Below are 13057 nucleotides of genomic sequence, written 5' to 3'. Positions count from 1 at the left end.
CAACGTTAGTTTACAATTAAATATTATAAAATTAATATCATAACTAAAATCTAATTTTTATGAAACTGTTATGAAAACTTACGATTCAACGGTTTCACTTACGAAATAATGTTTAATTGTATAGTCAAAAGATGTTATTTAGTTTGTATAATCTATATTTGATTAGCCGTAACAAATATCGAATTACATTATTATAAATATCAACGTTAAATATTTTAAGTAAAATAGATATAACATATAATTAGGTTCCACATACACAACAATCGGAAATGAGAATGTATCATTTCGATGTTCGACTATTTGAGGCTGGTTTTTAAACACCAGTTGAGTGGAAAGTGATTGTTTGGAAACTCGTTACGCCTGATACGATCGAACTTTTTTATTATGTTCCTGTCGATGACCACTTTTCTCCTCCTAAAGGTCATTGAACCATTTCGATGACGCACGGGTACTGAGAAACTTTTCCGGAGAATTAACTCTTTTGCTCTGATTCATACCCTTGCTTATGGCAGTAACGCCATCATCCTCTGTGAGAGGTTGAATTATTACAGTTCACCGTTCCCCCCATCATTCGACGGTTACATCAGGCTGATGATATGAAGTACCATCGACGACATCGTGCAATTTCTGAAAGCTTAATATCGAGTTGTTAACGAGGAGAATTATTAGTTTGTTACTGAGACCGAAACTGAAAGGGTTTTCCTCATTCGCTGTGTGTCTGCTCGTATGACTTTGAGTAGTCATAATGAAATGTAGCTACGTTCGAGTGTTTCAAGTAATGTTCCTTCCTTTTTGAAGTAATCTTTCTCTGGTACTTCAGTCCATTTATAAATAAATCTTAGATATTGTATATTTTCATATAAATGTGTTTCATCTATTTTGATATACTAATTTTGCTCTTTTTCATTCTCTAAAACAAGAGACTTTAATTTAAATGTTAATTTAAGGCAAGAGATAAATAAAGATAAAAAAACAAATGGAGAACTTCTTTTTTAAGAGAATGCAAAATAGAAATTATTTATCCTGCCCTAAAAATTAAATGTACTTATCCGAAATAAATATTATTTTACAAGACTTTATTAGTTACCTTCTTGTTTACACTATAGGTATATATTCTGCCATAGTATACGTTACGTTGTATATTAAGCTTTGAAGCACCGAGTATCACGTAAATAACTGCACCTTAAATTCTACACTGGTTATGTTTCTCATCCTTCTCCTTTTTTCTTCTATTCAATTTCTGATTAATACACGCTTTCTCGATACAGATACCAAAATACCAATTAACTGCTCCATATCCACCATATCCACCAATATCCATAATAATGCTAGAGATAATGGTACTCCATTTTCATAGATACTATAAATCTCCCATAAATCCTACATTTGTCTTAAAATTTAATCCCAATATTTAAGGAAAATTTGGAACTTCCTCTGGTACTTTAGAATTTCCTCTCTATATAATAATAATTTTTAAAATAATATATATTTGTATATTCATATGTAACTTAGACTATCCCCAAACAATTACTACACGTTATACGTAAATGAGTACTAACACATTAGCAATTCTAAATTGAAAGGCCATCGTTTATGCTGATGTTCGATCTCGATTACACGCGTTTCTAATTATCATGTTTAATAAAGGATACAGGGTTCGATATACGTGCAAGAGATTAATTACGAAGATATGTTTTAATAAGAATAATCTCATATAAAATATGAATAGGATTAGAGTTATTGTTAATGATTAAAAAAATGAAATAATTTAAAAGTTCAGAGTAACTACAGTTAAATAAATTTGGTGCTATAATAATTTATTTTATTTCAGCTTTTATAAGTATTTTTATTCTATTCGCATAACGAAGTCATGCTTTCAATCGCATAATTCCATTTGAATCTAAATTATAGTTCTAGTGTCAGATACAAGAAAGTTAATGAATTAAGCTTGTAATACATTGTCTGAAGAATTATTTATCTACAAAAGAAGTACATGGGATATCAGTAAATAATGAGAAAGACACAGAAGAGATAAATAACAGTACAACAGAGAAGAAAAACAGAAAATAGAGAAAGAATATGAAATTGAAGGATCGAATAGGTGGAAGTAAACACAGGAATATAGAGAAGTTCAGTTTCAACAGACAGAAGAGCTGTTCAATGAAAAATCGTTAGATTCGCGTGTGTAATACTCAACTATGCTATCCTCGATCATTGATAAATCACAAGATCGTATATCTGTGTACATTATCGTGATAATTGTACTCGATACTGAAGATAGATGGTAGGGAAAATATCGATATTTCCTGCTCATAAAATATTGACAATCGAAACATTTTTCCAGTTAAATTACAGCGAGAGCTGAAACAAACTCAAATAAAAATTTATTTGTCAGCATTAATTTTTAATATCTTACGATATATTTTCTACAAATTTATCTATGAAGTTATACATACTGAACGATTTATACGATTTTTGTAACAGATTTATAGAAGCATTATGTATTTCTGATTTTTGTTAGCGTGGAATGATGAAATTAATGCTGCCACAAATATTTTAATAATTTTATGACAGCAATAAAACGCAAAGAATAATTTTTATATTTAATATTCCAAAAATTTTCGAAAATATTTAGAAGCATCTAAAACATCACACGATTTCGAAATAAAAGACCTTCTTCCTGTCACGAAAATGTTTTTCTCGCATCCTTCCATGTCAAAGACATCGCGTCAAGTTGAAAAGGCAGCGAATTCAAAGGGGCAGAAGACTCACATTTTCACAGCCTAAACCTTTGCATGGCGTTATTCGATAATTTTATTAACTCTCTGAAGGGGAAACGAGCGATCATGTATTTAAGAAAGAAAAAAAAAAGAAAAAAAAGAAATGAGGAGAAAACTTTAAAGGGATTTCCAAGCAGTTCACGATACTCGCCTATCGTCTACTATTTCGAAAGCTAGACATTCCACTTGGCTTGATTCGTTCTATTTCAAGAGATTTCGTTTCCTTTCTCCTATGCTTTCCTCTCGTGTTCCTCTTTCGTATGGCTTTGTTTTTTCGCAAGGTTATACGAGCCACTATTCAACCTTCTGAAGATTTCTTTTATTTCACTACAGAACAGATAACGAAAGCCAGACGTATCCAGTGATACAATGATAAATGGTTTTCCATTTAACAACCTCGAAGCAATATTGGTTGTTCGGAAAATTCTTTCCGGTTTTTTTCATCCCCATCATTATTTGAAATTACAAATGGAAATGCGATGCATCAGATTGTTTTCCGTTATATCGTGGGGAACCCATACATTAAAACGGTTTATATAGGCAAGCTTCACAAAATGCTCGTGGATGGTGGATTTAATATTTTTTACATTTCTGCTAATTCACGTGTCGTATAGCGTGGGTTATTCTCGATCAGTGTTTTGATCTGATTTTCATCAGCGATGGAGCCGGGCGTTCTTGATCTTCAAGGTTGAAATCACCAGTTTTAAACCTAGCAAACCACTTTTGCACAGTTCTTTTAGCCATAGCACCGTCGCAACGCATATTTTGTTTCTGCTTGTGTGGCATTTTTGCCTTTCCGATAAAAGAAAACCATTAAATGCCTGTTATGTACTTTGTTTTCTTCTATATTTAAAAGCGTATAAAACTAACGAAAATTTACGTATCTTAACGAAACTTTTTTTCAAAGATATCTAAGTTATCACTTTTTAAAATATCTGCATATGTCATTTGTTTTCAATTATTCTAATATATTCAGACCTGTCCTAATGCCACATACCGGATATCGGCACGAACTTTCCGGACAGCCATAGGATATCTATTATCCGTTCTATTATGCAATAAAGAACCATGTCGGTTTTTTAACCCATTCGCCGGAATTTTCTGCCCTAGTATTAAAAGTTTGAGTGGAAGAATTCAACAATAGTTAACTCTTAGCAAAGAATTTGTAATATTTTCGCAGAAAATGAGAAAGGCTATTCCTTAGGAACTCATAAAGTAGTGCGTAATGTCTGTTAAATTCAAATAAATATACAATACTGTACAAACATTTTATAATTAATCATACTAGTTAAAAATGTTCTAATTTTGTAAATAAATTTAAGGATGCATGGTATTATTTTAGTTTTACCGTATACCTTAATAAATATTTCACTCAATAATTATTCATTTAAAATACTTAATATTTTTTGTAACTTAGAAAAAGTTAAATAAATAGATGATAAAAATACCGAAATTAAAGATAAGATAATACACTAATTCAGCAAAATTTAGAACAAATTAGGAACTAATGCTTCAACAAAATAACACTTTAAAGGTATTATTTTCCATATATATATACCTACAATAAATGCAATAAAATATATGAACGGAGTGATGAAAAAGAATTAACTCGAGATCGTGACAAAGGCTGTTACACGTCAACATTCGTTCGATCCTATTCCTCCACTCTATCTCTTTTTTGTTTTTTCCCGTCGTACGCGATGTTTCCCTCATTAGTTACCAACAATGGAGTCGGGCTTTCATGAATATTTACACAATACCAAACGAGAGCGAGGAAGTCAGTCTGCAACAATACATCGGTTATATTCGAGTTTGATCGTCTCTCGTGAATTATGTTCCCATTGTTGGTCGGATATGCGCGTTTATTTCTTGACACTGAAAGGAAAACGGAGTAGTGGCTTGATGTTTCACGATCGATGATGTTCGCAATAAACATGGAAGACTTATCGATGATCATCGTAGGCAATCGTACATACGCATTCATTAAAAAGGAAATGGAGAAATGAAATCCACCTGTAATTTTACTTTCTTATGTAATCGTAGATTGTTTATTAATCAACGAAATTGATAATTCGTTTCTTGGAATCAAATAAAATTCATAACAATAAGTGCGCAAATTTTGTCGTGCAAAATGATGATACGTTTACAATAAAATATGTTTCTATTTATCAAGTAGTTCTTCTGTTTTTAATTAATTGATTTCAAATTGATTAATTAAGGAAGATAATTGCTATTCTGTTTGTTGGAAATCAGTAAAGTTTATGATGAATCAGTTTTATGCTTGTTGCGTAACAAAGTTATAAAGTATTGATACTTATAGGTATTCTGTACTCATGTTGCTCCTGTAACTTATCCTGCGAACATTCAAATGCATATAATCAAATTTTCGCAAAAATTTACTAATAGTTCTAGAAATTCCGTTCACGTCTGAATTTAAAAATTTCATGAAAATCTAAAATCATAATAAGGATATAAAATAAAGAAGCAAAACTAAAATAAAATTTACAAATAAACAAAATCTGCAACTACAACAGAAGTTACAGGAATTCGATGTGAAATTATTCGAAATTATTCACAGATTATTCAAATTGAAATACCTCATCTTAGTTTATAGTAATTTCATTCGACGACTATTTAAAAAATGAAAACATTGTATTTCGCGTGAACTATATATCTATATATCTAGAAGCGTATTTGCATCATGAGTATGTGGAATAATCGTTCAATTTATAATCGACTTGTTAGTCGATCGATACGACCAAAGTTTCGTATTCTGGCATTCGGAACGGGGCAAAGACTTCCGCGGCAAGATTCTCGATGGATACGTAGAGCTTACTGGTTTCAAGTTTCCAAGGAAAACTCCGGCTGGAATGCAACTAACACATTTGCATCTCACCGCATCGGAAACTTAGGAGCGACCAAGCCACAACTTGACCAAAACTCAGCCAGCTACATCGAAGTAGTTTCGACTGGGATCCTGTAAGGATTAAGTCAGTGGCACCCGATGTCAATCGGTGCCTGTTACTTTAGTGTTATTGTTTGTGTGCCAGAGCTTTTGTCACGTCGAACTTTCGCCGGAACAAAGACATGTTTCCGGTTACTTTGCAAGACTGGCAGAGATAATTTAAAGATCTTTTGATTTTCATATTATTGAAAAATTTTTTAATTATATAAAGTAACAAGCGAAAATTTTTTTGTATGAATCATACAAAAGTTATTGCTCGATATTGCTTTACTGAAAAAAAAAACATATTTTTATTCAAAGAAAGCTAGTTGTTGCCCTTTTGTAAACACGATAAAATCGTTTTCACAAAAGTGATAGAATTTTAATTTCTCTAATATCGGAGATTACGTTGTTGTACACGATCGTATTTAACAAAAATTGTTGAATGCGTTGAATGAAATTCTAATAAAAACCGAAATATGTGCACATATATTACAACTAATATCCAGAATGAGTTTCTCCCGCCATATTTTTTAGTTCTAACTACATGATGTACAGTATGATATCTGTCCGGTATGAAATTGTTCGAAAAATTTGCAAAAATATGTAACTTTTATCAAAATATACACATTAATGCCAGTTAATCACTACAAGTGTAATTATTATAAGTATAATTATTACAAGTACTTATTAAATATGTATAATAAATGATATTTAAACCACAATATATTTTCATAAATTCCAGAAACTTTCATACAATATCCGACCTCTCTAATAATTTCAATAAATTGAATTAAGAATTAATATTGTCATGTAATATTATAGTAATGAGAAATTATCAGCTAAAAGTGGGTAAAACAATATCGGGGTTTCCAGTAGCGGTTTACAGAGGCACGAAGTGGAATTATTTAGACGAATCAATATATTTACACAATGATAAAATCTAGGCATATCTCGCGAACCGAAGCTAGAAGGAAGGAGGGCTGAAACGAACATTTAACGTAGCATTCGGCTCTCGAGGTCTGGCAATTTTTATTTTGCACGATTTTCCGGCAACGTACCAGCAACCGGTTTTATTCGAATTTGCCGTGATCAATCTCCAGGCACGCGCGAATTTTCGATTTCGCGTTCGAAAATTGCAGCCATTCATTTCGCGATACGCGTCGACGCTAATAAACGAAAACGTTGAAAAAAGTCCGGGACGAACAATAGCTGGGAAATGAGGGGATGCGGCCGACGGGCGCGGCCTGTTCGGCGTACAGCCGAATATTCGATTCGTTTGTACGGTTGCTTTCGTTACCGGCGACAGTTTGTAAATAAATTACTGCATTCGAATTGCACTGCACACTGTCAATTCTGTAAATCTGACAGTATTAGATAATTTGAGAAATCTTTCAGAGAATTAGAGAACTTCTTCATAACTTTTTATTGTCAAATTTTGTAATATTCGTTAATATTCTTCTCTTTCAGTATCAGCTTTTCCTGTAATTGACTCGTGCATCTTCAGAAATTTTGTAGGTTTACAGCAAAATTTCGTATTTGAAGATCTGGATGATTGAGAAATGACATTTTTAAAGCTACCATCTTTTTTCCTTCTAGTAATTTGAGGAAAGTTGTAATCATAAGATGAAAGCGGATTCTATTTATTCTAAGAAAATTAGAATCACCGAGAAAGAATTCGTTGAACCGTGGTTGTTAGTACGTACACATAAATTCGAGGATTTATTAAACGTGGGAGAGGAGTGTCAGTTTTACAACGACTTCGTAACGTTCGAAGTCAATCGGCAGGTAGTAAAAGAGACCTGTGATCTAGATATGCGACATAAAATTTTTCACTTCTTATTTGGATAGTTTTATCGATGGGGTTTAAAGAATCGTTATCGTTTGATTACTCTGTACAAATTGTTAGCACGGAACGAACTTTAACCCTGAATTACTAAAAAGATTTATACTTCCTTTACTCGTAGATTAACAAATAAAAAGATACTATAACTAGAGTTGATGAAATTGATTTTTAATAGGCTCAAATATAAACCTCCCTAATAACTTCTTCAACCGTAAGAGAATGAAAAGAAAATTATCACGAATGAACGCATCACTTCCTTTCTCAGTGATCTTCGTCTATCGTGAAGCAGAAGTTCGTTCGTCAGAAAGTGATTTCCAGAAGACGGAACGAATTTCCTTCGGATCAGGACGCGTTTCGTAGCTGATCTCACGAGGATTCTTACGTTGGAACTTTTGCCTCGAATGTGACGAGGCAACGAAACCTCCAATTTTACTACTCGTCGTCCTTTTTGAATTCGTTACCCACATTCCCTGAAAGACTTGCCATCCACGAGATCCACGAAGATTCCAAACCTATAAATATACCTTCTCGTTACCATTTTTGTAATTGACTCTGAATAAACAATACAATTAAATGGCTCGTTTTTCGGACACTTTTTTTACCTCTTTTTCATTATGGTCACGTCTATTTATTGTTTAAATATAATATTGTCAAATTTCAAAGAATTTCGTCATAAACTCTTATAATAATTTAATTGGTATTTAAATGTAACTGGAAGACAAAATTATTTATTCGTTTTTTTAATTTTTAACAATTTAAATATTTGTTAATAATATGTTGTATTTTCTGTTTCAGGTAAGAGGCTCTGATTATTATTCATGGATGCAATATTCATATAAAATGCGTTATCGGTAAGCCTTAACACTGTATGTAAAATATTTATTGATCATGTTATATTTTTTGTCAATTGATATTTTCTGTGACATGATGCTTGAAAGCTTCAATAGAAATTGAAAATCAAATCAAGAAAGGAAAGAGGGTAATGAGTAAGGTATATTGAAATAAATAATATCACCTAGATTGAGATAAAAGCTTGTGTTATTTTCAAATAGAATTTTCAACAGTGCCAACCTAATATATTTATATTAATATCAAATACACAGTGGTTAAGAATAAAGTATACGTGCATTCCTGATACGAGAAACAATATTTTGTTAACAAAACGTCTAAATTTACTGTATTCGTTAAGGAATTCCAATAAACAGTCAAAATAAATCGCTAAACACAATGAGATTAATGAAGTAGTTTTAATTAATCATAAAAAAACAACTTTGTTTGACGCGCTGTAAATCCAGTCACTTTAACAATCACCAAAATTCATTATCGGCGCTCACGTGCCCCAATTAACATGATTGCAATCACTAATTGCTGAAACTTTTCTAATCCATCCGATGTCTCAACCGAATCCGCTAACCAGCAGAAGGAAACCATCAATCACGCCCCTATCGTTGTCGTCTAAAAATTTTCGAAGCAGCGTGGTATAGGAGTTTCGCGTGCACGAATGATCCATGAATCGACAATAGCGTGCACATATTATTAGCGCGGCTTGGCCGTGCCAAATATAAAGTCAGGGCATGGCGGTGAAACGGAATTCCGGCCTTCGTAGTCATTCGCGAAAACACCATCAGTGCCTTCTCGGCATTTCACGCGGCACGGTCGTCGCACCTAAGAGCTTCTCCCCTCTTTACTTCGCGGGAGAACTCTGGTGAACTTGCGTCGAAATTGGCGGGAAAATTCCATCCATTCGCGAAAATGTGACCAATCCTGTATAATTGATTCCTAGGAAAAGCGTTGATTGTTGGAAATTGTGAAACGTTAATTGTTATTGCGTAATTCGTGAATATTGAAAGTGTAGTTAGAGCTTTGGATGAAGTGTGATATTTTGATTGAAATTTAGAGTTATTGAGGACACTGAAGGATTACAGAGAAATTGTAAGTTGACTGACGTGCTTTTGGAAACTTACTATATCTTTTTTTAATTTCGTTCCTGTGAATTCTCTATTCCAGAATTTTGCAATTTCGTAATATTTTTTATTGAGAATTAAGGATATCTTTTGAGAAAAGAGTATAGATATAGATGATGTATTTGTAAAATGCCAGCTATTCAGATATAATCGTCGTATTTCAGGAATCAGGAATCAGAATCACTTGTATCGCTTGATGAATTTTTCTCGAGCTTTCTTAGCTGTCCAGACCCTGAACTCCTTAAATAAAATATCTAGAATTCTCATAGATTACAGATAAGCATTGCATATAAATTCTTATGATCATATTTTGTCACTGTTTATTCACGATTATTTAATTAATCAATAGTTAGAAGTTTTCAAAGAGATAGAGGTTATCACTAGAAATTTGAACTGTTACTAGTCTTTAAAATTTATTAGAACGATAAATTGCATTAAATCGAAGAATTCTAGTAGTCCTCAAATGTAGAATAAAATCGTTGCACAACATTTTCTAAATAGCTGTCCTATTAAGTTAGTTACAAATTCAAAGTAATACAGGAAAAAACAAAAATTCGTCCGAGATTGTCCATTTAAAATTTTTTATACGTGTCACGTTCTCCCAATTTATTTTTCCCATAAAACGAAGAAGAAGAGGTAGAAAGCAAAAAAAAAGGATGCGATGCGTGTCATCCGCACTGTTCTTTCTCCATCGTCTAAATCCACTCTCGATCGAATATTCGAAAAAACGTTCACCGTATAACTTCAACTCCCGAAGTCACACGCTTGCACTCGCCAACGTTAATAACGCGACACCAGCAGCACCGATCCATGCATATCGATGTATGGGATCGATAAATATTTATGTCGTGGCACACGAAATATTGATATCGTCCACGATTTAATGCATTCCACGCGAAGGAACCTCTCCAATCAACGAGTTTCCTCAGTTTTTTCCCAAAACGGTTCGCTTGACGATTCGCCTTTTTATTACTTTTTTCAATCGTCTGTCCGCTCATCCATCGAAACTCGTTTGGAAATTTCTGCGATTCATCAACGCGGCTCATTTGCACTGCGTCGATCGCAATTTACTTCTCTTCTCTAACGATCGACGATAATTTCACAAGGTGCAGGTTGCGATTTAATCGCGTCCTTCGATTTGATTGAACAACAGCCCGATAAAAGGCGACAGGACACCACCTATAGAAACGAAGACCGAGTTCGGTTAGCCTCTTAATGACCGTTTGTATCGTTTAATGAATGCCGATGTCCAAGCTAAGGTGTAGTCCCTTGCGAGGAGATACATGTGTAGAGACGTTTTGGAAGCTGCCTTTTGACGTAGACAATGCATATTTCGAATGGCTGCAAAGCCATAGGGAGAGAGCTGAAGGGATCCAGTCGATGGAAGTTGATCTGAGACTCACCTCTCTCTCTCTCTCTCTCTCTCTCTCTCTCTCTCTCTCTCTCTCTCTCTCTCTCTCTCATCTCTTGAGAGATTTCTCTGAGGAAGATTATCAAGAAGAGACGAAGTTTCCTATATTACGTAACGAAGGGACATATGTTGAGACATTTTGAAAACTGCATTTTAACGTATCTATGGATAATGCATGCTTCGAATGGTTGTAATGACACAGGGAGGGGATCGATGAGTTTCAGTAACTGACCCGAAATAGGAAAAGATTATCAAAATGAGACGAAGCTTCCTATATCGTGAGGGACAAGAATGGTAAAGATCGAAGGAAGGAAGTATTAAGGCCTGAAGACAGAGAGAAATGAAACCAGCGGAGGAGTAGAGCAACGTCGATGTACCTCAAATGGAAGCGAAGAATCGAGTGTTTTTTCAGTTTCATTCCGTTTCATTGAAAATCTGTGCTGGTACGAGGATAGATGGAAAAGAACTAAGAACGTAGGACTCGACGAACGAAGGAAAATAAGGGAGACCGGCAAGCGAGAAAGTAACAAAGGAGCTACTCTGAAAAACAAAGAAACTGTCAGTGAATCTCGAAGAAAGAGGAGTATGGTTGGAATTTTGGGAGGAATGAGAGACCATCAGGGACGAAACGAACCGAGCAAAATATTTTGCTTTGATAGAGACGTAGACAGAGGTAAATGCTTGCTAGCCAGGGCGAGTGGAGCACGGCTGGAAACAGTTGTCACTTCGTGATTAGGAGTTCAATAGCCCAGAAGTGCTATTACCACGAGACACGCTTCTATGTCTACGTGCGTATGGATACATGTGCACGGATGTGTGTGTATGTGTAGACAGAGGTAGATGAAGAGAATGGTAGAGAGAGAAGGAACGTTTAGAGAACTTCAATGCAATTCTCAGGCGGGGTCTCAATATTCGTGAAGTCAGCCGCTTACGCATACTTGTGCAGTGTGCACGTTTGCTGAAAGCAAGTGGACCAATAGCCAGGGAAAGATGACTGTCGTGTCGAGGAACACGGATTCCACCGAGTAACTAGTCGCATCTTGGCCTCGCTATTATACTCGAAAGGCCGAATCCGTTTGGCCAAGTGTCCTTCGCCGCCGTCTATTGGCTGAACTACTGGCACAGAACTTTGGAACCAGCCAAGGATAAGACCGATAATTGGCTGGAGATGGATTCCGATTTTGCAGCTCCCCAATCGTGACCTGTTTGTTAACGAACTCGCTGTTCGAGTCTCTCTGGGGTGCAGTGAAAGCCGAATTTTTCAGGACAAGGATTTCCAAGAGGCACCGAATACTTTCCGAATGTGGATCCAGTAAAATAAAGCGTGAAACTTGGAGAATTTGATTTTTATATTGAAAGGAATTACAAACTAGGGAAAGTTAAAAGAATTGCTTTTACTAAATTTAGGCGATATGAGAAATTGTATTTAGAGGAGTTTTATTTCTTTTAATTTATATGTGTGTAGAATATGGCTTTTATTTAAAAGTATGTCTCGTTTGCAATATCGTTATAATTAGATAGATTGTGGTTTTTTATGCATTTACAGAAAATTTGAAAGAGGAAAATTGTACAAAATGCGCATAATATGAAATAGTATAGCATGCTTTTTCTAATAGTAGGTAACACAATTTTCGATCAAGATTCTGCTTTTATAATTATATTCTCAAACCTATGAATGTGCACAGAAATCCGCATTATAGTAATGAATTTCAGATTTATTCATGGTTGTTAAGAATATCAAAGAGGTCATCAATTTCGTTACAAGAATTTACGAAAAAGTGGCTATGGAACGAACTCTGATGTTCCACTGGAAGCTAATACATAAATCATTCTGTTTATTGGACTCTAACTACAGTGAGCGACACCGCGATTCTTTCATTGAAATTTCATAACCGATGCTCCCTCGTGACTTATTTGCGGTGTTGAATCCAACAACGCGGTACTCCAGAATTCTCGATTCTACGATAAAGCCCGAGTCCACAATAAGAAACCAGAAGGACTTCTTTCCTCTCATCCAGTTTCGTTTGTCTCTTTTCTATCGTGCTGACACACGCCACATATAGTTTATCCAAGGAAGTATCTAATTGAAATTGAATCCTGTATTTACGGAAA

General features: G+C 34.5%; 1 protein-coding gene across 6 annotated transcripts in view; it reads left to right on the top strand.

Moving 5' to 3' along the window:
* LOC139988528 (uncharacterized) overlaps window positions 1-13057 on the top strand; it is a 315648-nt gene that overhangs the window by 89653 nt on the left and 212938 nt on the right. The window contains exon 1 of one of the 6 annotated variants that reach the window (XM_072006088.1): window positions 9222-9324. The exons of 4 other annotated variants lie outside the window; for them this stretch is intronic. The gene's annotated coding sequence lies outside the window, so the exon portion shown is untranslated. One more of the 6 variants, XM_072006087.1, reaches the window with a different exon arrangement.

The sequence above is a fragment of the Bombus fervidus genome, chromosome 6 (genome assembly GCF_041682495.2).
Source record: "Bombus fervidus isolate BK054 chromosome 6, iyBomFerv1, whole genome shotgun sequence".
In the NCBI taxonomy this organism is placed as follows: domain Eukaryota; kingdom Metazoa; phylum Arthropoda; class Insecta; order Hymenoptera; family Apidae; genus Bombus; species Bombus fervidus.
This window is presented reverse-complemented; position numbering and strand designations above follow the sequence as displayed.